This window comes from Strongylocentrotus purpuratus, unplaced genomic scaffold (genome assembly GCF_000002235.5).
Source record: "Strongylocentrotus purpuratus isolate Spur 01 unplaced genomic scaffold, Spur_5.0 spur5_scaffold_5, whole genome shotgun sequence".
In the NCBI taxonomy this organism is placed as follows: Eukaryota; Metazoa; Echinodermata; class Echinoidea; order Camarodonta; family Strongylocentrotidae; genus Strongylocentrotus; species Strongylocentrotus purpuratus.
Window position 1 is genome coordinate 12,562,378 of NW_022145611.1, and position 27,772 is coordinate 12,590,149.

The 27,772-nt window shown below is 35.4% G+C and overlaps 1 long non-coding RNA gene across 2 annotated transcripts; it reads left to right on the plus strand.

Annotated features, from left to right (window-relative positions):
- Positions 1–107: 107 nt before the first annotated feature.
- LOC578082 lies at positions 108–23,407 on the plus strand. 2 transcript variants are annotated; one of them, XR_004066610.1, is made up of 7 exons: positions 108–623; positions 13,147–13,293; positions 16,634–16,918; positions 17,925–18,080; positions 18,918–19,017; positions 20,878–20,994; positions 21,947–23,407. It is a non-coding gene; the product is annotated as a glutaminyl-peptide cyclotransferase (long non-coding RNA). The 2 variants fall into 2 exon arrangements; XR_004066609.1 differs by lacking the exon at positions 108–623 and adding an exon at positions 10,887–11,389.
- The last annotated feature ends 4,365 nt before the right edge of the window (positions 23,408–27,772 follow it).

Here is a 27,772-nt window from a genome sequence, read left to right on the forward strand (position 1 = left end):
ATTCAGTTTGAATGAGAAGGTTTACCTTCTACTACAATATTGGTTCCGTAATTTTATATATAGGCTTAACCCACGTTTTTCCTGTCATTTTTTATCCTTTTCTCTAGCTTTCTCCTTCTGATGACAGACGCAGACGACATCAAAAAGATCACGGATTTTAGGATTGACGCACACGGTTTTCCCGCGCACGCCCGCACACTTTCTCACTAATTGCATACATGCCAGGCCACACGTACTGTGTTCCGATGTTGGAGCATCGACATTCTGACGAAAACTCGATGACTTTCGAACGTGCCAACTCCTTGGATTTTCACCCTCTGCCGTTGAGCGGAAAGCAATCCAACTACTGAAGGAAAAAGTCATCGCAAAGCCTCCCACAATGAGGATTGATACTTAACTTTCTCCGTCCATGTTTAAGCATCGCCATTTGAATTATTTACCTGCATGGGATCCATATTTACCTGGATATAAGTTCTTTTGTTGCTGACAAATAAATAATTATGATGCCGTCCTATAACCTGATGGTTTTGTTGCTGCTGTGTGCAGCTATGAGTCTTCAGGTTGAAGCTCGTCGAAACTGGCAATATTATTGGCGCCCTTGTTGGCACTGGACTTGTCAAAAGGTAAGCGAAAGTCCAAACGTTCTTTTTTTGTTTGGAAGAGAAGATGCCTTTTTTTTTCTACCATAAGTGAATTGATTTTCTGATCATGTTTATAAATGTCAATAATCTTACGAAGTTTATTCAGTCAACAGATTCTCATTGCCACTAATACCAACTTTTGAAGGAAAAAAAGAAGAATCGTTTTAATATTTTCTATACCAATATATTACTCTGAGAGGCCAATATCATAAACGCAAAGTTTTCATCAGGGATTTTCATGAGATGGTCAGGAACAATTGTGATATAGGATATGTAACGAACATAAGGAAATATATTAATCATCATCGGAATCGGAGAATAATCTTCTTTCTTTTGTCAGCGTACCGATTAATGATTACAGGAACACACGTGGACACTATTATCAGGTGTTTGATTTTGAGTGTAGAAAACTTAGATTGATTTTGTTTTTATTAACGCAAAATATATACTCAGTACCGTGCACTTTTATTATTGCATGAAATAAGGGATCATGGTATTGAATAAAGAATAATAAAAACGTTTTCTTATGAAGTAATTGATTTTTAAAGGCGATCAATGGGTGAAAGCACATCTATCTCTATCTCTTTCTCGGTTTTATATTTGAGTCCTGTTTTTATCATTTTTCTTATAATTCCTTCTTTCGCTTTGAAAAGAAATTTACCTCGGGCAAATATGTAATTTGATAGCCCTTTTCCGTCACCTTTTGAAAATATGTGAACATGACAATAAGGTATTACATCACCCAGACACAATTCTATATGCAATACACCTTACAGTGTAATGACAGAATATACCCTTATTATATAAGTTGATTTCTTGGAAGTTTTCGCAATCGCGATTTCGATCCCTCCCTCAACCCTTTACTCCACTATATCAACAGTTTTCCGTTGCAGCTATATTAGTCTGCAATTTAACAGAATATACGGAAAGAAATAGACAAACAAAACCAACAACACCAACACTGAGCAATGACTGTGAGCAATAAATTCGATATTTCAAGCAAATCGGCGCTATTAGGAATTGAGAAAAAATAACAGAGATTAGCAATAATTATTGTAGAAAATGTTGTTATCGTTCCATATTATGCTGGATCTATATTCATGGACCATTATGATGGCAGTGTGTTCTAAATTTAAATTTGATCTATAAATCTCGAACTGTTCCCGGATGTTTTGCAGCAAAAAACACATGTCCGTCTTTCAACGTAAACATTAAAATGCTGACTGCTCGACAAAATGTTACCTCTGATCTTCCTTGATGTCTGAGGCTCGATTAATTTAAAGAGAGGTTAGAAAACTCAGTCACTTTCTAAATTTTGAACTCTGTATTCACTTACTTCACATGGGCTCTAGTTTTGTAATGTTTAGTTGAGGCACTAACAAAGTGTAAACGAATAAAAACAGAGTAACGATATAAGGTCCATAGAGAACGAAAAATCGTATACTATTCGTATTCTGGAAATAAACCAATGATCAGGATAAAATTGATAACCTGCACTACATTCCAGAACCGATGATATTTTTGCTTTAATTTTATCTATCAATTTTTGTTATAATTATCTTATGTTGTTCCATGAACCTATACAATTCGGAAAGAGGCGCAACGGTTTTGTCCTGTGTTACATTGTGTGTGTATTTTTTCTTCTTCTTCTTCAAATTGTACCTTATCCATATAGGCTTTATAGGTTCTTTATAGGTATACTTAATGGTGAATTGTATTGTATTGTATTGTATTTATTTTCCGTCATTTAAAAATTCATCAACATAAATATATATATATTTTCAATCATAAAGACACACTTATAAAAAAGAAAGACGCAGGGATGGCCATACTCAGCGTTGTTAGCATAACAATGCTGGTTTACAGAGGGGTCCCTATAGACATAGAAATCATGAAAATAGATATTACAAAAGTAAGGAAAACTTACAGCAAGAGTGAAAGAGCGGTCGTCAATTGCACTTTTCGACTTAGAATCCCAATTTTTGGCAATTGAAGCTCATAACAGGAAATGTTGCTTTGCAATATTTATTGATGACCAATTCGGAGCCCAAAGCTGACAGGATATAACCACACTCCAAACCACATATAACGCTATTACGCATTAGAAAAAAGTGGATGGGAGCTTATATGGTTTGTTGTTGTTGTTGTTGTTTCGGAAAAGTGACTGAGTAATGAATGCACGAAAATTCCACGTTCTTTGGGCATCAATTTCTCGCGCTATTCTCAGTGGGCTTCCCCCGAAGTCTTGACTTGACTGGTATTCCCGTCACGGTCCGACGAAAAGGCGAATAATTCCATTAGATTTGGGAAACAGCCTGAATAATAATCGCCGGTCGGCAGATTATGGGCTCAAGGGGAGATTCATATAGGGTCACGAAGGGATCGGTGTAAGAGTCCGTGAACTGTGGAATAAAAACAGGGGGAAGTAGTTGCCATGGTTACGTTAGATTAGTAAAGAATGAAAAGTGGGAATTTAGGGAAAAAAGATACAGGGAGAGATAGAATCAGAACGAGAGAAAAAGAGGGGCTTAACGTTAGGCTCTGGTAAGTAGCTATGTGATGTTGCTTTCCAAAACCTTTATTACTGTAGAAGGTCATGAGATGCAACTTATTAGTGAATACAGAATATATTACTAAACGTTCTAACAATAAGTAGAATCTCATGAATTTAAAATGCATAATTTTAGAACTGTTCAAATAGTTCTTTAGAAATTATTTTTGTCTCGATCTTTGTATTTTAAATCTTTTGTAAGGATGACTTGACGTGGCAACATCAGAACAGAAATTACAATATTTTTTTACCATTAATACTGAACAGAACTATCTTTATATAAGATACATGACTGTGTAACATACAGTAGATCAAGGTACATGTCGCATTCATTCTTGCAGTTTAATTTTCATCAACAAATCAGTGAGAAACTCCATATGAATATAATTATAATGGTCAAATCTTCATCTTCGGGTGAAAGTTTGGGCCTATTTATGCTGTATTATACTCTTTTATGTAAAACAGCCTGTCCACAATGCTCTCAAAGTAATATTGACGTATATACAAAGTGGGTGAATGTCAAGGCCAATGTTTATCGTCTACCATGACTTAAGGGACCGTGGGCGTGATCCCCATGCACCTACATTTTAGATTGTATTTCCGTCCCGTATCCTAAGCTTCCGTTGTTCATTCAAGTGGATTGACATGTTTATTTATTCATTTTTTTGTTTTTTTGTTTGTTTCAATTTCCATTTTTAAAGACAATATCAGCTTATACATTAGATGATGATGATGATGATGATGATGATGATGATGATGATGACGATGATGATGATGATGATGAAGATAATGATGATGATGATGATGATGATGATGATGACGATGATGATGATGACGATGATAATAATAATGAATAATAAGAAATACAATGATAATAAAATATAAAATAAAGAACGTAACTATCTCCAAGCATTCAGGTTTTGGGAGGGGGGGGGCATTTTTTAAATTTGAGTTTGAGCTTCAGATATTACATCAAATAAAAACAAATAGACAGATGCAGACATAATGAAAGAGAAAATTAATAGGGGAGGTCTATTCCGGAAACCAGGAAAGGAGAAAGAGAGAAAGAGAAAGAGAGAGAGAGAGAGAGAGAGAGAGAGAGAGAGGCGAGAGGGAGAACGAAGGAGAGGGGGAGGAGAGATAGAGGAGAGTGTCTATCGGAAGGACATAGAGAGCCGTGGCGTATCTACATATTGATATAAACAGGGGTCGATTCCTCTCCAAATTTTGTTCCTTGACGTAGACACTCTGCAAGTAATATTGACCCGTTTTTTCTGATGGACCTTTAAACATATTGAGGGGGGTACGTCACTGGAGAAATGGACAGAAGTTATCATGGTCATCCAGGCTCACAAACATTCAAGTGTGCATTTATTTACTACTAATGTTTGAATAATTTTATTTTAAATGGAAGTTGGGACCGCTAATGAACAAGATGTGTATGAGCTCTTCCATCATTGTCTTCATTCATTTTTGGTTCCTCCATTTTCTTCGCCTTTTCGGTGATTATTCGTGAAAATCAGCATTGCCATAAGGAACGGTGCTTCTTGATAAATTGAGTGTCGCGTCTTTCTGATCGTAAACAATAGAGTAAGGGAAAAGAGATCGGGGATGCTGAGCTCCCTGCGGATCGACCATGAGTTGGAAACCAACTCGAATGAGTGAAGAGGTGTGAGAAAGTGTTGTCATGATTTTTTTTTTTTTTTTTTACAAATCTCTCCCTCAGTTATTATAAAAGAATAATTCATTTTTTAAAACTATTCTTAAAGCGATATCGCGAAAAGACTGCATCATAAATTAAAGCGCCGATGAAAGACAACAATTAAATATACCATTACTGATCAGGAAAAGAATTGCCAATCCATTTAGATCAAAATGTGCAATGCCTCATAATAACGCATTGCATATCTTTTGCATTCATGTGTTATTTTAATAGTCCGAAAATAGCCCATCAATCCTTTACGTAAATAGTATTTTTTTTTTCTTTTTTCTTAAAATGTTTGTTAGGAGGAAATCGATTTAAGGAGCAGAGCTACTATAGTTCAATGTTGCGATTCTGGACTCGTGATTACCATAATGATGTGTGAGATGGGCTGAAACTGCCGATGAACCAGAAATCCTCGTCCATTCCTTCATCAGTGGACTCAATGCAGGGTATAATAATATTTCTTGGCCAAGTCTTATCTTCCTTTTTTCGGCAGTGCAGTTGATGAATGAAACGGTACACAAATGAAGTATCTCTTGTACAATATGTTGGTTGATTCTCGACCCCATGCATTTTAGCGAGTGTTTTTTAAAAATTCCCTTTCCATAACTCATTTAAATGATTTTTCTTTTAAAATTTGTTATAGAGAAAGAGCAAAATATATGGAGCTAATATCAGTTCGTTATATAGCCCGTATACCTCAGGCCTATAGTTTGTAGAGTATACCCGTAATCGCCTGTGGTTGGGATTAATGAATGGAAACACTGACAGAGATGGATTTGAATCCTAAATAATGCTGGTATTATTGTAAACCTAAATTATAGTTGCATCTATGCATGTATGTATGTATGTATTGTTATATGTATGTATGTAAGTATATTGTTAATAAAGTAAATTATGTGGAAAGAAAGATGCAAATTTCATATTTACAAAAATAAATGTGAATGGTAGTGATGATACACAAGTAATTAAGAATAAAATAAAATAAAAAAATTAGAAAAATATTAAAATAATAAATTAATGTCATTTTTACTGGCTCTATTCACGATCATAGCACGATATGAATATTCGAATCTTATCGTAACGCAACTGTCATCAAATTATGTTTCCATCAACCCAATTAAATTCCAATTATTTACAAATTGCGTTTTTAACTACAAAAGTGTTTTCAAATGAAAAGGTCATCCCGCATTGATTTGTTCGATCGCAGCGTGGCAGCGTGGTGGGGTACAAACCCCTGGTATCGAACACGAACTTGGCCAAATCACGTCGAATTAACCGATTGAATGAACTTTTATTCCGACATTTTATTTGGTAGATTGCCTAGAATATTGACTAATGAAAGTCAGGGGAATTGGTTGTATTTGGAAAGGCCATGCCTAATTGGGTACTCGCTCAGGGATGGAGTCTTCATTTATCCATGATTAAGCAATTATTATTATGTCATCAAATTTAACCATGCATCCCACCAATAGATGAGGATGCGAGATTAACGTTTGTAAAATTGCCTGAATAGAAACATTCGTCGTGCTAGCTACAGATATAATCGAATTGATGAGAAAGTAATAAAAAAATGATATAAAAGCGAATTGTTTCAGATGAAGTTTCTAAAAATATAAAAAAAATTGTTTGTAATGTATAAACAATAACATAATAGTTTATGTGATATGCTAAGTAATGAAGGGTGTCTATATTTCATCTGACAGTGCAGCATAAAGTTTTTACAAAACTGACGATGAAAAGATTGAGAGACAGCTGAGTATCAATCAAATTTTCATGTACAGTTTGCATCTTACCCTAGAATTGATATTTGTGTTTAGCACAGCACTGTCATTTGAAAGAAAGAAGAGGAAAGGAAAGGAAGTAAAGGTATATTTTTTAATTATATTTTTATGATAATGTATTTCCATTTACATAATAAACAAAACAAAATAAGATTCATATTTCAAGTTCATGCGAAATAAGAGTTAGAAAACTAAATTGTGCTTGTTGAAAGAAGTATGAGATTACAAGCTTACAAAAAAAGGGTTTTGTTCATGAGGGATGAAATGAAAAACAAGAGGGGCGAATGAAGGGGAGAGATGAAAATGATTATAAATCAAATCAAAAGCTAAGCATGTAGTATGAGAGATATAGGGAGAAAGAGAGAGGAAGGGAGAAAAGGACAGGGCACGAGTAAAAAGAGAGGGGAGGGAGATAGTTAAAAAGATAGAGAGGAGAGAGAGAGAGAAAGAAAGAGAGAGACAGAGACAGACAGACAGAGATAGACAGACAAAACACAAAATATAGGGAGACATGCAGTGGTGGGCACAGCCCATTGAGGGGACACTGATACTGGAGGCATCGATCTTACCAGGAATATGAAGAGGAAAACAAATCATATAGGTATAATCTTGTCACTATTCTTTCCCCCTCTCCCCCTTCTCTCCCCCCCCCCCTGACATAGTGATGATGCCCCGTGCACCCCCTTCCTCCCCCACGGTAGCTGGCACTGTGTGGGAGAGAGGGACGGGGAGAAGATGGAGATAGTTAAGTGTACTTAAGCGTTTAGCTCTAAGTATAGTCATGCAATTCCCATGGTGTTATGAATCATTACGATCCATTTGCCCGCGTCATAACGATTCATCTGAATCATTATCGGTCTGTGAATCAAAAGCGGTATTTTAGTAGAGGCAATGAAGAGGAGGCCTTAAATGGAAACGACTTTTTATAGAAAGAGAGAGAGAGAGAGAGAGAGAGAGAGAGAGAGAGAGAGAAGGGGACGTTATTTTCAGCAAATTAAACATAACATTGTTTTGTAGGAACAACAAACTTTCAAATCATAAAATATGAATTATGCATATATTATGTTGTAGACCATTAAAGGTAACATACTACTATGTCTATGGCCAGGCAAAATATGTTCAAGTGTATAATTACATGCACATTATATACGGGGAATAGATTTTTCTGTGCCAAAACTATAATATTCAGTCGGATAAACGTACTTCTCAATCAGAAGGGTGATCAATAATATTCTAGAAATTTTACAACATCCATAATTATGCTATAATAATTTTGTCTATGAAGAAATTACAGAAGTACGACATTAAAACGGAAGCTGTAATTTGGGAAAATTACACGATTAGCAGCATGTAGTAAAATGTTTCGGGAGGTTCACGCTATCAACATTGACTCTTTTTGTTGGTAAAAGTCAAATTTGGTGTCATTCGAAAATATAGTCTGTGTTTAATCGTCTGGCAAGAATTTTGGTCAAAAGGAATCAATTAAAATTGGTAACTTTTATTAGTATTCTGTTCGAATAGGTTGACAAAGCATTCTCGAAAGCGTTTTAATCGAACGAAAGCTGAGAGCAGTGAGAAGTTTATCATTTTGTTAAAGTATATTTTCATTGCATGGAAAAACTTAAAATGAATAAAAAAGGGGTATGAATTAAATTTATAAAGGATAAAGGAAGTGCGATGGATAAGACAGTGGTTAAATCAGTAACATTTGAACTAGGATCCTGGGTTCGAATCCTAGAGTCTGACTCTCGCAGTTGGTTGATTGTCTCTTTAGTTTCAGCTGATATTCAATGTCCGTGGTCCCTTGATTGTTTACCTATACAACCACACTGCCTACAACCTACAAGTGTGATTTCTTCTGTAACAAAGACACAAATAAAACAAAATACAATGCCTTATCACGTGTCAGAAGATGACTACATTGGTCAGGGTTTCATTAATCTTGCTTTTGTATCCTAAAAATAATACGACTCTGTTTAGTAGGTTATCTGTAATAATAAAACGTGTCTGCATCCGATCCCGCTTTCGACTTCGAGACTGGAAACATAATCCTTGAATATATTCATCTTCTTCGCGTTCGTAACTGTCCGATTACCGTCAAATTAATCATTCCCGCACCTGTGGCGTTACTAGGCAACCGTTTCCTTAATTGGACTCTGGGCGTAGTTTTCCATGTTCTTGGGTAACAACAGAAGGGCGAAATGAAGACAAGAGGGAATTCATCACCTCGTTATGAGACAATGTTTATAGATTTGAAGAGAGTAAGATTGATTGGACGAAATTGAATTTGAGAAAGAGAATCTTAGGCACGATTTTTTTTTCTTGTTCAAGTGAGCCAGGAACGAAAAGATTAGTGTTTACTCTTCATGGTCAATCTACATGTTAATGCTCGATCTGCCATCTAAAACCAAAAATAGATGGGTTCTCCCTGACGTGGGTTCGACATACATCTTAGTCGATTTGCAATCCTCCTATAGTTAGTCCATGAACCATGACATAATGAGGTACTCATCAAGTCTCCAAGAATGACCTTTTATGTTTTTAAATTTGCAATATGCATGCATGAAATAAGATCGCTACTGCATATTGCACTTTTACTTATATTTGTCATTTCATTTCAAATAACTTTATTTCCATAACTCACTCAAAACACGAAAAATGCTTTTATGAATTTAATATCAAATGACATTCGCAAAATAACATAGAAAATGAAACTCATTATTTTGTAATGTTACAATATTGAATGTCGATATATATATATATATATAGCCATAGCCTGATATAATACAAGATATATAAGCAAAATAATATTATTATAATAAATGTAATGGAATTTAAAAAGAAATTTAGATTTCCATATAATATGTATTATGTAGCAATTTGTTTGCAAATATAAGGCCTAGTCATGTACACCTCCCCTGGAATCTAAATTAACGATCAAAATTAACTCGACATCAAAACGTTTTTCCCCAAGGTTAACGATTCGAAGAAAAATAAGCAAAAACTATAAGGGGAAAAATACTCATAGTAAGGAAGAACATGTCATGTTTAGCGCACTTAAAGGTGATCGCTGTTCGTGACGCCTTCCCATATGTTTCCTGTTTCCCATTTAAAAAATGATAATTACTTCAAATTTAATAAATGGACAGAATCTCGTTGGATAGTATTAGTATTTGTTTTTAAAGCTACACAGAATGATGCCGAGATTCTTTATTCCAATTGTTTAAGTGAATGATATCTCAAATTTGATATCAAAGGATTGATCGCTGATTTGCAAAAGGCATGCATACATCCTAGGGGTAATTTTCAAATTGATACTAAAAATTAGTATGAATTTCCAGAGATTGAATTTTAAATTATTTATAAAATATTACAAAGTTTTCTCGAAAAGAATCCTTTTGGCATCATGAGTATTTGCCGCAGAGGGCAGTTGCAAGATTTATTGCAAATGGTGGATTCATTTTTGTTCTTTCTTCGGAAGCAATAAACGGCCTAGTGAATGAATTCGGTTGCATGGACATTACGAATCAACGAATCAATCGTAATTTTTAGCATTCAGTAAAAGCAACATTATGCAGTATTATTCCTAGATCGAGTTACCACTAATATAAAGATAATTTAAATGCAGGGAATATTGTTTATTAAAATTTTCTCTTTGTTTTGAAAAGCAAGGGGGGTGGCCCGGTGTTTTACCACAGTACTCGGTAGTGGCTCACGAAATTTCCGTAGAGATCAGTGCTATATACGGATCCAAATACAAAGTGGGCGTGGTACTCTAGGTGGGCGTGGCATATTGACGGATTCAAGTTATGATTTCAGTATCTTATCGGGAAACATTATTTCTATGACCAAAATTACGTCAATCCTTAATAACTGTATTTTTTGCTTGTCATCCCCGATTTGAGGAGGGGGGGGGGGATTTCTCCTTCCCCCTTTCCCATCATATCGTGTTACGGCTGTGTTTATTTTATGTTTGAATAAATCATTTGAATTTGAATTTAAAAATTGCCCTACCATGTGTCTAGGTTTATCATTCGCTGTTTTTTATATATTTTAATTCAATGTAAAAACGAAGAAAAAAGTACATTCGACACTATGATTGGATGAAAACAGATGTTGAAAGTTTAATACCCAGTCACAATTTGTTGAATTTCCCAAAAGCACGTTCAAGCAGCACTATGGAAAGCCGAAATTACACTTGGCATTCCATACATATACCGGATTGGGGGTAGTCAGCTGCATGTACGTAATCCCGACAATGAATCATCCATCGATTTAATTAAACGAAGGAAAAAGTTACGAATTAGAGAGGTCCTAAAGGGGACATATTTTGTACGGATGCATGGCTAGCAGACATGGCAAGCGAAAGATAGCGAATTCTAAGCCAGGCAGGCGAGGAAGAACGTCAAACATGCGTGAACCAGAGGAGGAAGAGATTGAACTCGACGCTACGTCAGCAACAACTTTTCTAATGTCGGGCTTTTCAACGGCGGTCAAGCGGCAACGCCAGAGGTTCGGGCTGCTCATAGGACTGTTCCTGCTTGGCTGTGTGGTTGTTATAGCACTAGCTGGAGGTCTAGCATGGACTCTATCAAAACACACTGATGTGCCTTTGAACGTGCCTGCTAATCCAGCTCAATCGGCAGCTGGAGCTAATGACATTCAGAAGAATGATCCTGCATATGGTCTTTCGACTAAAACAGTATTTGTAGGTGGCTTTTTTTGTTGATTAAATTGTGTAGATATTCACCGTGTTCAACTCAACTTCCTATTTATAGTCATACCAAATAAAAAGTCATTACTGAAGCTATTTATAGAAGGGCTTTTGAATGTTAACTATGGATGGTGGTAAAGAATTCCAGTCTGTAAGTTTAATGTTAGTGTTTTCAGAGGGATTCTTTAACTAACTTAATTATAATAACTACATGTACATGTACATGTATCTTCTGGTTAGACAAGTAATTGAGCTGAGTGAAGAAGGGTTTGCATGGGAATGGAGAGGGGTACCCTTAATGACTTTGAGATTACTGTTTTCATTCCACATCTGTTGATGTTTGACTTTTCTTCTTCCAGTGTAAGTGCTGCTTCAAGGTGATGAAGATAAATAAACTTGCAATGTTAAAATCATGGTTTATTAACTTTATGCATTTTGACAGCTTTGAAATAAAAGTGTGCATATATTCTACTTATTACTTATTTATTATACACAGCAGTGGTTTATCATGGTAGTGAACTCTTATTAAAATAATTTTTATGGAGAAAACTGCCTCAAAAAGCAAACAAAAATAATTTTGAAAAAATGAAATTGCATAATATGTAAGTCGAGTGTATTTCACATTTCTGTAACTTATAACGCACAGATCAGTGAGTCTATATTCAGTGGCTGTTCACTTTCTTTTCTTTTCTGTTTTTCTTCTTCTTTTCACTCCAACTTGCAATTAATTTACAAAATTTAATAGTTTCATCTAACAGTCTTTTATATGGGGGTGTTTTATTTGTTTTGTGAAAAGGCACTTTACCATCTTGTACATGTATCTCAATAAGGCCTTGTTCTGAATGTTTCCATTTCTTCATCAATCGTTAGCCCAAAGCTTCTCGGGGCTATGTCAAACATTCATTGCTGTACTAATAAAACAGGAAGTTAAAATGCAAGTAGGATTGAATTAATTTCCCCTGCTGGATGAATGGATTGAGGGCCTTTTCCAATTACACTCTGCTAAAAATTTGGGGTCTTCAAGATGAAGTGAATGCTCATTTCCCCCTTCCTCAAGTATGATATATACTCTGGACCAATCCTTGCTAATTCACCCATCACCTTGTGTAGGAAGTCTGACAAACTGATATGAATATGTTGAGTACAGGAATATTCTAAAGCCTGTAAAGGACCTTGTACATGAACAAGTATAAGTGTTTTTCAGTATATTGCTGGTATGCTTGATTACACTGTACACACCAAATGGCACTATTTTCATATAAACTGCGTATGAGTATGAGTGTCTATTTTATGAGTGCTTATCACATGAGATTTTTGTTCCTTCTCTTGGTTGATTGTTGATATATTTTGAATATTATAAATACACTTGGAACTCAGAAGATTTCAAAGAAAACCCTGTCTTCCTTGTGGAATACATGTTTTTCACTGCTTGAAAAAGTATTTTTCGCGCTAGACTTGAAAGCAATGCAAAATATATGAAGTCATTTGATATTATTAAAAAAAACACTAATCAAAAGCTGCTAGTCATTGGAAAATGACCAAACTTGCCACCCCTATCCTGTAGACATCCTTCTGTGTCAATCATTTAAAACCAACGATTAGAAAAAGAAAAAAAAATCAGAACAATGGTTACTACAGTGTACATCAGAGAATTCATATTGAAGTGAAGATTGCAAAACATATTCAAGCTCTTTTCATATCATTTTGTAAATGTTCAATGTTTTTGTTGCTACTTTCCGATCTCATTGCAGAATAATCACCAAGCTTCTATGCTGAGTACATCTTCTATGAAATCTGTGGCCAATGCAGTCAACGTTCAGGACCTCAAAAGACAGGATCTGAACCCCCTGCTCATCCCGAGGATCCCCGATACATTAGGCAGTCAGGCAGCACGTAATGTAAGCTCACCATTCAAGTTATCTCTTTTCCACGTTTCAATTATTTGTTGATGTGTGATAATCAATTAGAGGAGCCGGGCAATATTGGATATAAGCCTAGCTCACCAAGTAATTTCTTTGTGTTCTGCCTTTTGGGTATTTGTTAATGTACATGTATGATAAAACAGTTACAGGAGCCAGGCAGCATGGGGTGAAAGTTCACTATTCAATTTCTTTCTTTTCCATTTTTCAATCATTTGTTGATGTGTGATTGTGTGATAAACAATTATAGTTAATCCAACAAATAGCTTACAGGCTTTATGTCGCTTTCTTATCTTTACATGATATATGTAAAGCTAAAGCCTCGGTCACAAATGCCATTACGAACCGCTACGAACGCAGTACGAACAAATTTCAGGCAATGGAAATTTGGGAAGACAATGGAAAAATAGGGAGATTCGTACGAACCTTTGTGACCATAGCATAAGACAAATCGTTGTATCGATGTATTGGGCGCTATATAAAAGCAGAATATTATTACTTTTATTATCTGTGGATAGCAGGAAGAGCATCACCTAGTTTGCAGGCACAGACCCTTGTCAGTCGTTGTGCGTAACGCTGTCTCCACTATGAGACTACAATAGAATACCGAAGCTGTGACGTCATTAGGAGCCAGGGCATATAACACTGAGTTCCCATAGGACATATATTCATTCAGATGGTCAAATCTCAGCCAATAATTGACATATTCAATTGGTTCTCCACGTTTGGACATTATTTTTGATGCTCTTTAGGAAAATGAAGACAAAATTAAGAAATTCTAAAAATACATTTTTGATGACGTCACACTTCACCAATCACCACTCTATAGGCTCTGCACTTAGCTGTTTGACACAGCCAGAAACTGACAGATTTAACCTCATCTCAGGGCCGTAGGAATTGTGGTAAAGTGGTAAAATTGTCAATTTGCAAACTTTATAAATACCAAATATAGAACTTTGTCTGGGAGGCCTCACAAATCTTTGTCTAGAAAACTCAAGGGCATGTAATTGATACACCATACATGCCCAGCCAACATTGTTAATGCAATACCCTTTTATTTCCTTTCCTCTCAACTTAAAACGTCCTGCCAATTTAGGATAGAATAGTACAACAGCTGTTTAGTTTGCTTCTTCTGATGTAGGCTCTATTTGCCAGCCTGCATTGTGTCAATTTTCAGTAGGATCAAAAGATGATTGTCTATTTGTCAAATAATTTCTAGATATGGCCTTGTTTTATGTTCTAGCAGAGAGGTACAATTATTGAGTCCGACTGTTGAGAAAGAGTATATTTATTAGTATTATAACTCGGTCTACCCCAATGTTTCTTGATCCAATGCATATACATTTATTTTACTTTATGTGAAAAAAGTTAAAAAGACATCGTTAAACATGCTTTGAAGGTCATATACTGGTATAGCTTAAAAGGACTGTTTTATGTTTATGATATTGTACCCAAGGATGCTTCAGAATTTTTTCCCCTCATATTCTTTTTCTTCTCTTTCTTGTTGTTGTTGTTGTTGTTGTTCTTCTTCTTTTTCTTCTTGTTCTTCTTGTTCTTCTTGTTCTCGTTCTTATGCTTCTTCTTCTTCTCCTTCTTTTGTTTTTGTTTTTGGTGTATTTTGTTGTTGTGAAATGTTTCTATGATGGTTGAAAATAAAAATTAAGAAGATTAGCCCATTGACTTCTGCATTCTTTTATTCCCCCAGTATAACATAGTACTCATCTGTTTTACCTCTGTTCATTAAGTTATTGACTTCTTAATTATTTATTTTTTAAGCCATAGTTTGTTCACTTTGAATTATATCAGTTGTAATGTAACTATGCATATTGACAGTGAAACTCAAGAAATCACAATATTTATTACTTTGAGCTGCTTGTCGATAATGTTCCAATAGAAAAAACCTTTAAAAAGTCATCAACGAAATTCTTAGGTGCATATATAAATGAAAAATGTAACTGGAATGATCATGTGAACTATATCTCTACCCCTATTTCTTGCAATATTGGTATACTATTTAAGCTAAAATAATTTTTGCCAACACATGTGCTTAGTATGCTATATAATACATTGGTTTTACCTTATATTTCTTACTGCAATATCATATGGGCTACTCATAAGTGCAATACTAATCGTATATTACTGTTACAGAAAAAAGCAATTCGAGTTTGTACCGATGCAGGTTATCGCGACCACACTGACCGTTTATTTGCCACATTAAAAACTCTAAAAATAAGTGATATACACTACATGCAAAAATCTCTGTTCATGTTTCGGCCCAAATCCGGCAATCTTCCCCCATCACTAGTCATTTTATTCCAACATAACTTTAATTTTCATTCCTACCCAACCAGGCATTCCAATGACTATCACCTATTTAACGCCAAAACAGCCTTACATGTAGCTCAAAACTCAATTAGACATTCTGGCCCTGATACCTGGAATGCACTATCCCCTGAAATAAAAACGATGAATACAATGCTATCCTTTAAAAGAGTGGTGAAAAAGTTTCTTATTGCTCATTATCTTTAAATTCACCAACAAAATAAGTTCTCCTCGTTTACCCATTGTTAGAAAAAATTTCTGTACTGTTTACTTTTTTTGCTTCCATTCATTGAAACGTTGATTATAACCTTCCATGACCTGGTATGAATAAACGTATGAATAAAGAGTGGCCTACTTGGGATACTGAATAAACACTGTCTTCTATACAAACATTTCAAGGCTCCGACTCGCAGGCCCAGGTTTAAAACCGCATGGCTGATCTTACTTTCACATTTTTACTGTCCGAACCTCGCGAGTCTTCTCATTCTATTGTATCCCAAGTTGGCCACTCAGTATTCAAATTTGCATTTTCTTTTCTTTTTTAAAATCTTTATATATCAATTTGAAATCCAACTACCACATAAGTCTGTGAATATCGATGTGCATCCCCTCTTTCTTTTCTCTTCTTTTTTCTGTCTTTTCCCCCTTTTACCAATATTTTGTTCCTCCATATTTGTATTATTATGTATCCTTTGAGGGTAGTCATACTATCAAGCTTTGCTTATTTTGTCAACCCTCCTGTTTGATGTTCTTGATTAGTAACACCCAGCCTTACTTTATTCTACATATATTCTTTTTTCATGTGTAAATTTGCAATATTTGTTTGTTATATATTTGTAAAAATGCAAAAGAAAAAGAAAATCAAACAGAAATAAATATATCAAATCAAACCTTGTGACTCAGCACTTTGACAAGTTTATAAGTGTCTGATGAGGCTGTTATTCACTGGTTGCATCATACATACAAACATGTCCTACCCTTTTTCTCCCCTCTCTAGCACATTGTTAGCCAGCTGGCCAGCATTGGGGGATGGGACATAGATCTACACACATTCCAAGCCACGGCTCCACAACCCTTTGGCGTGACAACATTCACCAACATCATCGCCACGGCCAACCCCAATGTCAAGCGTCGTCTGGTGCTTGCCTGCCATTACGACAGCAAGTACTTTGAAGGTCAGGAGTTCATCGGAGCCACAGACTCGGCTCTCCCGTGTGCCCAGCTCATCTACTTGGCTCGGTCCCTGGCGAATCCCTTGAGGCAAGCTAATGCTACCAACCCTGTAAGTCATCACTTGGGCATTATAATCTGTATTAGAAGAAGAAAAAAATCTTCATCATGACATTATTTGTATGTCGTCTTATATTAAAAATACATGACAATTTCATGTTGCTAATGATAAAGCTCTAGAGTATAACCAGCTGCGATTCATAGTAACAACTCATGCTCTGTTCAATTCAAGGTTTATTAAAAAATATCTTCGCAGCCGTAGAAGGCCGATTTGGGATACAATTCACAGATAAAAACATGCAAAATTACACGGATGAAGCTATTGTCTGTTTGATGATTCTGCTTGTTTCTATGTACCCGCTGTCTATTTTAAAATTGTAGTACTTCATTATTTTTATGATGTAATCACAGACACATGCACAGCCCAATTTATAAGTGAACATGCCTTCCTATACATAATTCTCTCCTCTTTTTTTTCTCTCTCTTCCATTTACTATTTTTTTCTTCTTTCCTATCAACATTCTGTTATATAAAATGTAATTTTCATAATAATATCTATAATGTTCTCTCGGTAACTGTGTTAACGTATTATGGGCGTTCCCAACTCAAGCTATGCTTTCCGGGTTTTCGCTTCCTTCCGTATCTGAATTATTTACTGTATACTCTATGTTAAAATAATTGTTACATATATCATATATATATACATTGTGTTTCATATTGTACTTTTGAGAAGGAAATAAATGTTAATAAATTCAATACAAATACAAATATACATATCAATTACAATGAACATCGATTGGCATAATCTGTTGTGCCCTATTGGGCCCAGATTGTAGATATTTGATGAATTGACATTTTAACGATGGGCTAACAGTGATTCTTTATAGAGTGATTCTTTATAGTGTCTTCTATCTTCTCCTAGGAAAGAACCACATTAAGCTATCTGATGTACAGTTGTCCTGTCATAACAGTGGATAACAAAACAAAAATTCCACTTACTTTAAGCTTTCCTCTTTCAAAGTCAAATTCAATCTCTGATTTCTGTTCATCTATTGCAGCCCGTCACTCTCCAACTCATATTCTTTGATGGTGAGGAGGCCTTTGTGTCATGGACAAACCGCGACTCCATCTACGGAGCACGCCAACTCGCTAAGGATATGTTCAACACACCTCATCCTTATCCAGGGTCAAACACTAATCTTCTTGATGGCATGGTAATGATGATTGCGATGACGATGATGATGATGATGATGACGATGACGATGATGATGCTGACGGTGATGATGATGATAATGATGATGACAAGGATGATGATGATGATGATAACTTTCCTGATATTCTGCATGTAGTGCATGCGTTTGTGTGTGTGTGTGTGATTGGGTTTTTACAGACGTGTATCAATCAGATATGATTATTTATGTCTGGGGACTAGCCTTTAACGTCACCATCCGAAAGACTCGACTCAGTTTCGAACCGGGGTCGCCTGAGCCAGCTTGTAGGCAGAGAGATGACCCAGTGAACGTGCCGCTAAGCCCGCTAGACCAACTCACAAAAATAACATTTGACAATTAAATGATAATCTTGAGATCTGGTATATATAGATTTGAAATTCTTCCTGAATCCAACACAATTATCACTTACCAAATGTTTATTTGATATAAATGAAAATCATCTGCCAAAATGATCCTTAATGAAAATGTATATTTACAAAGTTAGGACCTAAATTTATGAGGCAATTTAACAAAAGTGAGAACTATTTCCAGGCAATGTACCTTATCTCTCATTTTCTCTACAAAATTTCCCAAACTTATCAGTGTCCTCAATTTTCAGTGTATGTGGTTTTCGGCAAGCTTTTTGCCATTTTGATTAAATTTGGCTGGCCTAAAGTATACCACAACTTTGGATGATTACATGATAGCAATCCACAAGGATTCATTTAAAAACGTTTTTTTTCTAAATAAAGCTTCACTGCATGTAATAGTAATTATCCTTCAACACATGCTTTTGTAATACTATCAATAATTGTAAATACTCTCATTTTTTTCTTTCAGGATATGTTTGTTTTACTGGATCTTCTTGGAGCTAGGAATCCTGCTTTCTATGATTTCTTCCAATCAACATCGGTCTGGTACAACCACATGAAGGATATAGGTGAGGCTCCTGTGCAATCCATGGGGGGGGGGGGGGTGTTTCACAAAGATCTTAAGTTGAACTTATCTCCAAGTTGGACATAACACTTATGGAAAGCCGATAGCAGCTTTAACAATATTTTGTAAAAGTTCTTTTATAAGGCATAAAATGTTAATTCAAATTATCCATATTTTCTATTATCATGGAGATTTCATGTACTCAAATTTGAATTTATGAAAAGTCTTAAATACTTGAATTTTCACTTTTGTATATGTTTTATTTTAAGGCTACAAATGGCTCTCCATAAGTTTTATGTCCAATTTAGAGTTAAAGATAAAGACCAGTTATGGTCATGGGATTGCATTGTGAAAGAAACATGAAATCGATCAGCTAGGTTGATCATCTAGCATAGATGTACTGCAAGGTTCTGGAATCATCAGAAATTTGGCCCAGTCTTCAAAGTTACAAGCACTGTACACAGAAAGATGTATATGGGACTACGCACACATGCGCGACACGTGCGTTTTTATCTCTCACATACCAAGCTGAATGAGCTAACTCTGTCATCATGAAATGAGTTTTTCATATTAGTTTCATGACTTAACTCTCAAAGCGACTCCCCCCCCCCCCTCTTTCGGTAAGTTTGTTGCAATAGGTTCAATGATATTTTATCTCAATTATTAGACAATGTTTGATACCAAATTTCTAAAAATGTCATCATTCAGTTCCCGCACTTAATTAACAGTTGCTGCCGTGCCAAAAAACAGATTTTGATTTGATTTGATATGGTTTGATTCAATATTGTAAGTGGATATAATTTTATACATATAATATATGAAATTAAACAAATATTTTTTTGTTGATTTGATTTGATTTTATTTCTGCATTTTTTCCATATAAAATATAACTGAATAACAAAGAACATATAAATGTAAGGTATAATACAACATAAACAAACAATAATTTCTTCATGTCAAAATGTTTTTTTTACATAATATATGTACATATAATAACGAAACTTAATATTTCCATAACATATAATCATAAATTTAAAGTATTATCCGAACTATTCTGTTGGAAAAGTGCAGGAGACCGCAATCATAAGCAAAGCTTGACAAGGATGGCGGCCTCAAAAAAACAAAAAAAACAAAAATCTTAAGGTAAACCTTAAAATGAAAAAGTGTTTAAACGATCTTTGTTTATGAGTTGGTGAGTGTGTTGTGCAAGTGTATATATATTGAATGCATAATTAACATAAATTAGATACAACAATAAAAAATAAAATAAAAAAAGCAGAAGAGTGACTTGCACATGTACATTGATTGCAGTGCAGAATAGTCACCTGCAATTATAGATCAATTGATTAGCAATAAGTGGAACATTGTTTGGGATACTGAAATGAAACGAAATGAGTTTATTCATCTATAAGATGCCCCCTCCGATTGCCAAGTTTCATATTTTGTTGTTGCTTTGCGGTCGAGATACGGCTGGGAGGTGAATGTTAGATAGTATCTTTGATCATCTAATCCAAATGTTTCTCTTTCTCCCTTTCTCTCTCCCTTTCTCTCTCTCTCTCTCTCTCTCTCTCTCTCTCTCTCTCTTTCTCCCTTTCTCCCTCTCTCTCTCTCTCTCTCTCTCTCTCTCTCCCTTTCTCTCTCTATCTCTCTCTCCTCTCTCTCTCTCTCTTTCTCTCTCTCTCTCTCTTTCTCCCTTTCTCTCTCCCTTTCTCTCTCTCTCTCTCTCTCTCTCTCTCTCTCTCTCTCTCTCTTTCTCCCTTTCTCCCTTTCTCCCTCCCTCTCTCTCTCTCTCTCTCTCTTTCTCTCTCTATCTCTCTCTCCTCTCTCTCTCTCTCTCTCTCTCTTTCTCTCTCTCTCTACACAGAGCAAAGACTGAAAAGAGGCAGGGTGTGGTCTGGTTCTTCCACCACTCCTTACTTCAAAGGCAGGCAGTGGTTAAATGCTGGCATGCAAGATGACCACATCCCATTCTTGAATAAAAGTAAGTGTCTTCTGTTCCCCAATTGAAGTGAAGCTTATCAAAAAGCGATTCATCCGATAGGTGATGGTGTGAATATTGCAAATGCGAATGGCTATTGATTCAAAACAAAATTGTTTTGTAGGATAGATCAAGTTAAATTTCAAGGGTTTGAGTTTACATATATGTGATCAAAATGAACCCCAAACCCACTGCTACCCCCCCCCCCCCCAGAAGGGTAACCGTTGTTGATGTTGTTATTGTTTTCATCCTCGCTTGCCATTTGTGTTGCAAAGAAAAAATAGTGCATTTTCCTGGGTCATTTTTAAAGTTGCTTTTAAGATAATGTTGAGTTCTGGTCATGCGATTACATTGGTGAAAAAAAAAAAAACCTCCAAAGAATTGGGAGAAAAAAAACAAGTGTCTTCTGATAGGTTTTAGAATCATCCAAATGATAAGAAATTGACTCGGTTTAAGTGGAAAGGACATGCACTGCACACAAAGATGGGTACGGGGTATGTTGGACTACACACATGTGGAATGAAAGTTTGGTCCAAACACTTCAGCTATTTCTGAACATATTTCAAATATGACGACATTTGAAGAGCATTCCTTTTCAGCGGAAATTTCTACTTTGATATTTGTCTAAACTGACATAGAATTATTGAGAAGGCTTACAAACTATTTTTCATTGTTACCGAAATTTAAACTTCACTTTAATCTCATATTTTTGTCTTTCTTTGTTCTTTTATTTTGTCTTTCATGTAGGTCCCATCTTATTTCTCTCAGTTAAATCAGTACTCTATATTGACCACTTATCTTTATGTTATTTATTATCTATCATTGATTGTTTTTTCATCACAAAAAACCAACAACTTGTACTTTATTTTGAAATGTATATGTAACATGAGAAATATGAAAATAAATGAAATGAAATGAAACTATTTTTTCCTTTTTCCTTTCTTTGTTCTCCCAGATGTGAGAGTCCTGCACCTCATCCCTTCTCCATTCCCCTCCGTGTGGCACACGATGAGTGATAATGCAGCGGCCTTAGATGACAACACCATCTCAAACCTCAGCAAGATCTTTCATGTATTTGTGACGGAGTACCTTAGCCTCACGGTCCAATGATAACTTAAATCCATCCAAACAGATAAAACTTCTATTTTGGAATAAGACCGGTTTTTTTAAGGGGAGGGGTTGGGGGAGGAAGATACTTTACTTTACTGCCTTGTGGGGCTGATGATTTGAAATCATTTCATGTTATATTCCGTATAGTACCTTCGTACATGAATAAATTATAGCAAATATCACCTCCTTATTTTACATTTCTCATTGATTTGACAACACCATCTCAGACCTCAGCGAGATCTCTCACGCCTTTGTGATTTGAGTATCGTAGCTTGCCCATACCGTTGATATTTGAATGCATCCAAAAGATATGGCATCATCCATTTTGGAATAGAAATCTGTTATGGAGAGAAGGGGAGGAGGAGATTTCACTTCACTGCCATTTATGGGCTGATCTTTAATTATTTCATGTTAAATTCCATTTAATTAAATATAGCAAATATCTCCCTCATGTTTTTTTTATTTTTTTTTGTTGGCAACACTTTGTCAAACCTTGGCCTGCCCTTCCCATCAAAAGTAAAATGCATCCAAAGAGATGTGACATCACTTGCCCCCCCCCCCTTTTTTTGTTATTATTATTGATTTTCTCATTGATTTTCTCTATTTTCATAATCTCCCTTTTTCTTCTGGTTTTCTTGTCTTAATGCTACCAGGCATTTCTTATGTTATTTCGTAAGGCAGATTTATAGACATTTTATTCTGTCAGTCATAACTATATATGTTATCAAATAATTTTGTAGGGTGGAGGGAAATTTGAAATAGGTTACTGCAGGTATCTCTTAATTTAAAACAAATCCCTGACTTGGATGAAAAAAATGTGATATCATAGTAATAGATAGTCTTTGAAATGGCCTTTAAGCCCATGGTGTTGCGTTATCTGATGTAGAATTACATTCCACATTCTCTGTGAGGAGTTTAATTTTTTTTGTAGAAATTGAAAACAAAGTGATATTTTTTTTATTTGTGAATCAACTCCTTTTTTTTTAAGTACTTACAGGGTTTGTTTAATGTGCAAAACTTGTGTATTCAAAGCTTTATGAAATATAATTGAACCATTGATTTGTATATATTATTATTAGCCATATTTGTATGTTAAGAATGAAATTCTCAAATATACATGTATATAGCATTGATTTCTTAAATTCTGAATCGTAGCCCTATAGGGTAATTTTTATTGCATTCTTATTTATCCCCAGATTTATTTCAAATTGTAAAGTGTGAAAAGCTTTCAATAGTATGAAAAGAATATGTAATTTTACGATGACATAATGTGGACGGTATTAAAAAATAATATCCATAATTTCAATTTTTGCAGTATGGCATATAAATATTTCAATTTCTGTGCATTAAATATCCCAGTACAGATGCATGTAAGTAGAGAGAGAAAGATGTCAAAGACTGTACAGAATAGTGGCTTGTACGTGGGTGATATATGATGAGAGTCGGACAGCTACTTGAAATAATGATAGAAGAAATATGAGAAAGAGTTGGGTGAGTGAATCACTTGGTTTGGCATCATCAGGTGCAGACAGGACTTTACTACGGAGAGATCAGAACAAGGAATGATGGTGGGAAAAAGTCAAGATGTATAATGGCTGTCTTTGGACGGTACCTGATCGATTGATTGAAGATCTTGAATTGGAAATTTATCCTGTGTTATGTTTTCTTCTGTTGGCAGTGATGGCCCTAGCCATGAATGCGTTGTGTCCAGTGGCCCAAAGTAAAGACTACATATAATTTTTTATGTAGCCAAAGAATAGATCATGTTGTAGTTTGGTCTGTTTTTTGCATATTATATCTGAATTATTCTTCTTTTACTCTTACATGCACCATTTTGCTCTCCCTAACTTGATAAAAAAGAGTGCAGAGAGAATAATTTTCCTGTAAATTATTTAGAAATTACAGTATCGTATCAGGGGCGGATCCAGGATTTTCCAAAGAGTGGGGGCATGAAATGTGTGAAGCCTGGAGCCTTTAGGGCATGAGGTCCGGGGCCCACTAAGGGCCCCAGAAAATGTTGAACCTTGAGATGCTCTTTGGTACATCTTGAAGCATTTCAAAATGCGTGAACAAGATTTATGTGAATAATTTCTTAGCTTTTTTAAGGTAAAAGGGGACGTGTGCCCCCATGCCCGCCCCTGGTTTCGCCCTTGCGTGTGGATCAAAGACCGTTCAATATTTTTGTTAGTGCCCAACTACTTGGAGGTAGAGATATATTTTTTCTTCAATGAATAAAGATAAAGCTTTTGTGAAGAGTTACTGGATTTTGTGTGAATATGTTTGATTGTTTGCAATCTTCGAAGGCTATTGTTTTGGAAGAGAATGATGCTTGCAGGTCAAGAGAATGTGATAAAATGGTTGTTCTTCTATGGCTGCAGAGAAAAAGATTTGTGAATTATAAAACTTCTATGTGAAGACTAAGAATTTCTGTTATCTTGTTCTCCTCTGCTTTTATTATTCCCTTCCATCAACTCTATTTTTCAGTTTGTAATGTACACATTTATGTCTTCCTCGAACACATTCCTTTCCCACTCCTTTCTCTCATTCTCTCTTTCTCTCCCTCTCTCTCTCTCTTTCTGTCCCTATATGTATCTTACTATGTCTGTCTCTTTCTTTCTCTCATTCTCTCTCTCTCTCTCTCTCTCTCTCTCTCTATCTCTCTTTCTCTCTCTCCCTCTTAATCACCCTATCCCGTCCCCTCGCTCCTGTTCTCCCCTCCTCCAGGGGCGTAGACAACGGGGGGATGAGGGGGATGCATCCCCCCCACCTCACAAGGTGGGAGGGATGGCATGTACAATCATCCCCCCCAGGTTTTGGGGAATGATATTTGCTTACTTAATAAGTCATAATGATGATAATAATAGTAATAATAATAATGATAACAATTATAATATTAATAATAATAATAATTATGATGATGATAATAATAATCCTCATCATTATTGTAATTGTGTTTATTGTTATTAGCCGCATTCACACGGTGAAAGCCAATTCAGACGGTAAAAAAAAGAAAATCTTACAAGTATTTTGTGGTTATCTTGTGGTTTGGAAACCACAAGATAACCACAAGATTAAACAGGCGCGGATCTACGGGGGGGGGGGGGGGGGGGGTTAGGGGTTTAAACCCCCCCCCCCTTGGGCGGCCCAAAAAACAAACAACAAAAAAAGGGGGAAAAAAAGAAAAAAAGAAAAGAAAAAAGAACGCACGCTGGAGAGAAACCCTTTCAAGTGCAAATATTGTGAGAAGATATTCAACTCATCTGGTAACTTAACCAAACACAGTCATGATAACTCTGGATATAACTGTGTATTTAACTGTTACTTGATTTAAAAAGACGTTATCATGCACTGCTTTTTATGGTCTAAATTGTGTTAATAGATGCCAGGAAAACATCACTTACGGGGTTCAAATAAACACCCAAAAAAAATCGGCTCGCCGCTTCGCGGCTCGTGGACGATGCTCTGCATCGTCATTATTTTGGTCAACCCCCCCCCTTAGCAAAAAGCTAGATCCGCCCCTGAGTCATCCCCCCAGGTGTACGAACCTGTCTACGCCACTGCCCTCCTCCCACCCCCTTCCATCCTGTTAGCCATTAAATCCAGGGATGTCGTTACGGAGAGGGAGCAGGGGCGGTTGCCCAACGATTTTGCAAAAATGGCCCCACAAAGTCACAACCTTTTTATTGATATGTGTAGCATGTCAGAGATTCTTGACATCTGCCTCACCCGTGCCCCTTAAAAAGAATGACTCCTCTTGAACTGAATTGAAATGAATTCGTCGTCGATATTATGAACCAACGATTATATTGATACACTCCGGGATATACTATATGAGGGATTCGTCGGTTCATAATAATGCTAACGAATTGTTGGTGTATGTGTGATTTGACGTGGCTTGATGAATGACAAATTACCCTTGTGTCTTAATTTTATAGTCTGGCAGCAATGTACAGTTTTCACTGATATCTCCCTTATCTACATTGCATTTACTCTAAACATTATAATTATGATTGTGTTCTATGTCTATCACAAAGCATTTGGGGACAATATTCACACAGTGTTTCAGTTTGGTACAGTTTATTAGATTGAACAATAGTGGTATCATACCATTTCTCCATACATATCAATTAAAAAATAAATACAAAAATATGTAAATGTACAATAAACAAAACTTAAAGAAAATATGTAGATGACCAGGCGCGCATGTGTAAAATTAGATAGTAGATAAAATAGATTTTGCGTTCTGGTCATCAAATCTTTGTTTTTCTTCCTGAATCCATACACCCTCAAACGCTAAGGAACAGAACTAGGTCTAATTATGTTCAAAGCAAAGCAAAACAATCGTTTGAAAATTACCTTTTGTACAAATATGTGCAGTTTCGTTTGCAAGGTCAAATAAGTATGACTCAATTTGAGTAATATTCGTCGTTATTGCAGTATATCTTCTAGAACATAGAAAATAGAATAGATTTTAAGAATTTATTAACGATAATTATAGAGTGCTTATTGGACGATGTATTTAATCAAGCAACGTGCCTGATAGTGAAAGGAATGATAACATGAATTTAGACAGAACAAAAAAATTAATTAGGATAAATGGTAAATCATACCATTTCTCCATACATATCAATTAAAAAATAAATACAAAAATATGTAAATGTACAATAAACAAAACTTAAAGAAAATATGTAGATGACCAGGCGCGCATGTGTAAAATTAGATAGTAGATAAAATAGATTTTGCGTTCTGGTCATCAAATCTTTGTTTTTCTTCCTGAATCCATACACCCTCAAACGCTAAGGAACAGAACTAGGTCTAATTATGTTCAAAGCAAAGCAAAACAATCGTTTGAAAATTACCTTTTGTACAAATATGTGCAGTTTCGTTTGCAAGGTCGAATAAGTATGACTCAATTTGAGTAATATTCGTCGTTATTGCAGTATATCTTCTAGAACATAGAAAATAGAATAGATTTTAAGAATTTATTAACGATAATTATAGAGTGCTTATTGGACGATGTATTTAATCAAGCAACGTGCCCTGATAGTGAAAGGAATGATAACATGAATTTAGACAGAACAAAAAAACTAATTAGGATAAATGGTAATTTATAGTAAAAATAAAATAACGAAACATTCACTTCAAGTAATGTAACAGTAATGGCAAGCAAAGAAGTAATATTTTTCAGCGCTCTGAAAATGAGTTAGTATTTACAAATTATGCTGCATTAATAATTATTATCGTACATATATTATGTAAATATTATTTCGTATGCTCCAATATAAGTGGATGACTTCACACCATCAGCGTAAAATTCTATTTCAGTTTTCCTTTGAAAATATGACCAGCATTTGCATCATCATCTATATATCAACCGGTAAATGTATGTAGTTTTAAAGTCTAACAGGATAAATGTGCAACCGAAAGCTGTATTATTATAAACCATTAATACTCCTGTCGTACTGGATTCAAACCCTAGCTCGAAGCAATCAGATTTCCCGCGGATATTCCACGGATGAAAAACTGATTGATGTGAGGGAAAATATTCTCAGCATTGTTTCACAGCCTGCATGGTGCCAATATTAAATGTTTTCAAACGGAAATATAGCCTTGATAGACGCCATAATGATATCAATAGCCATTGATAAGACAATATTTCCTGGCAATTTTA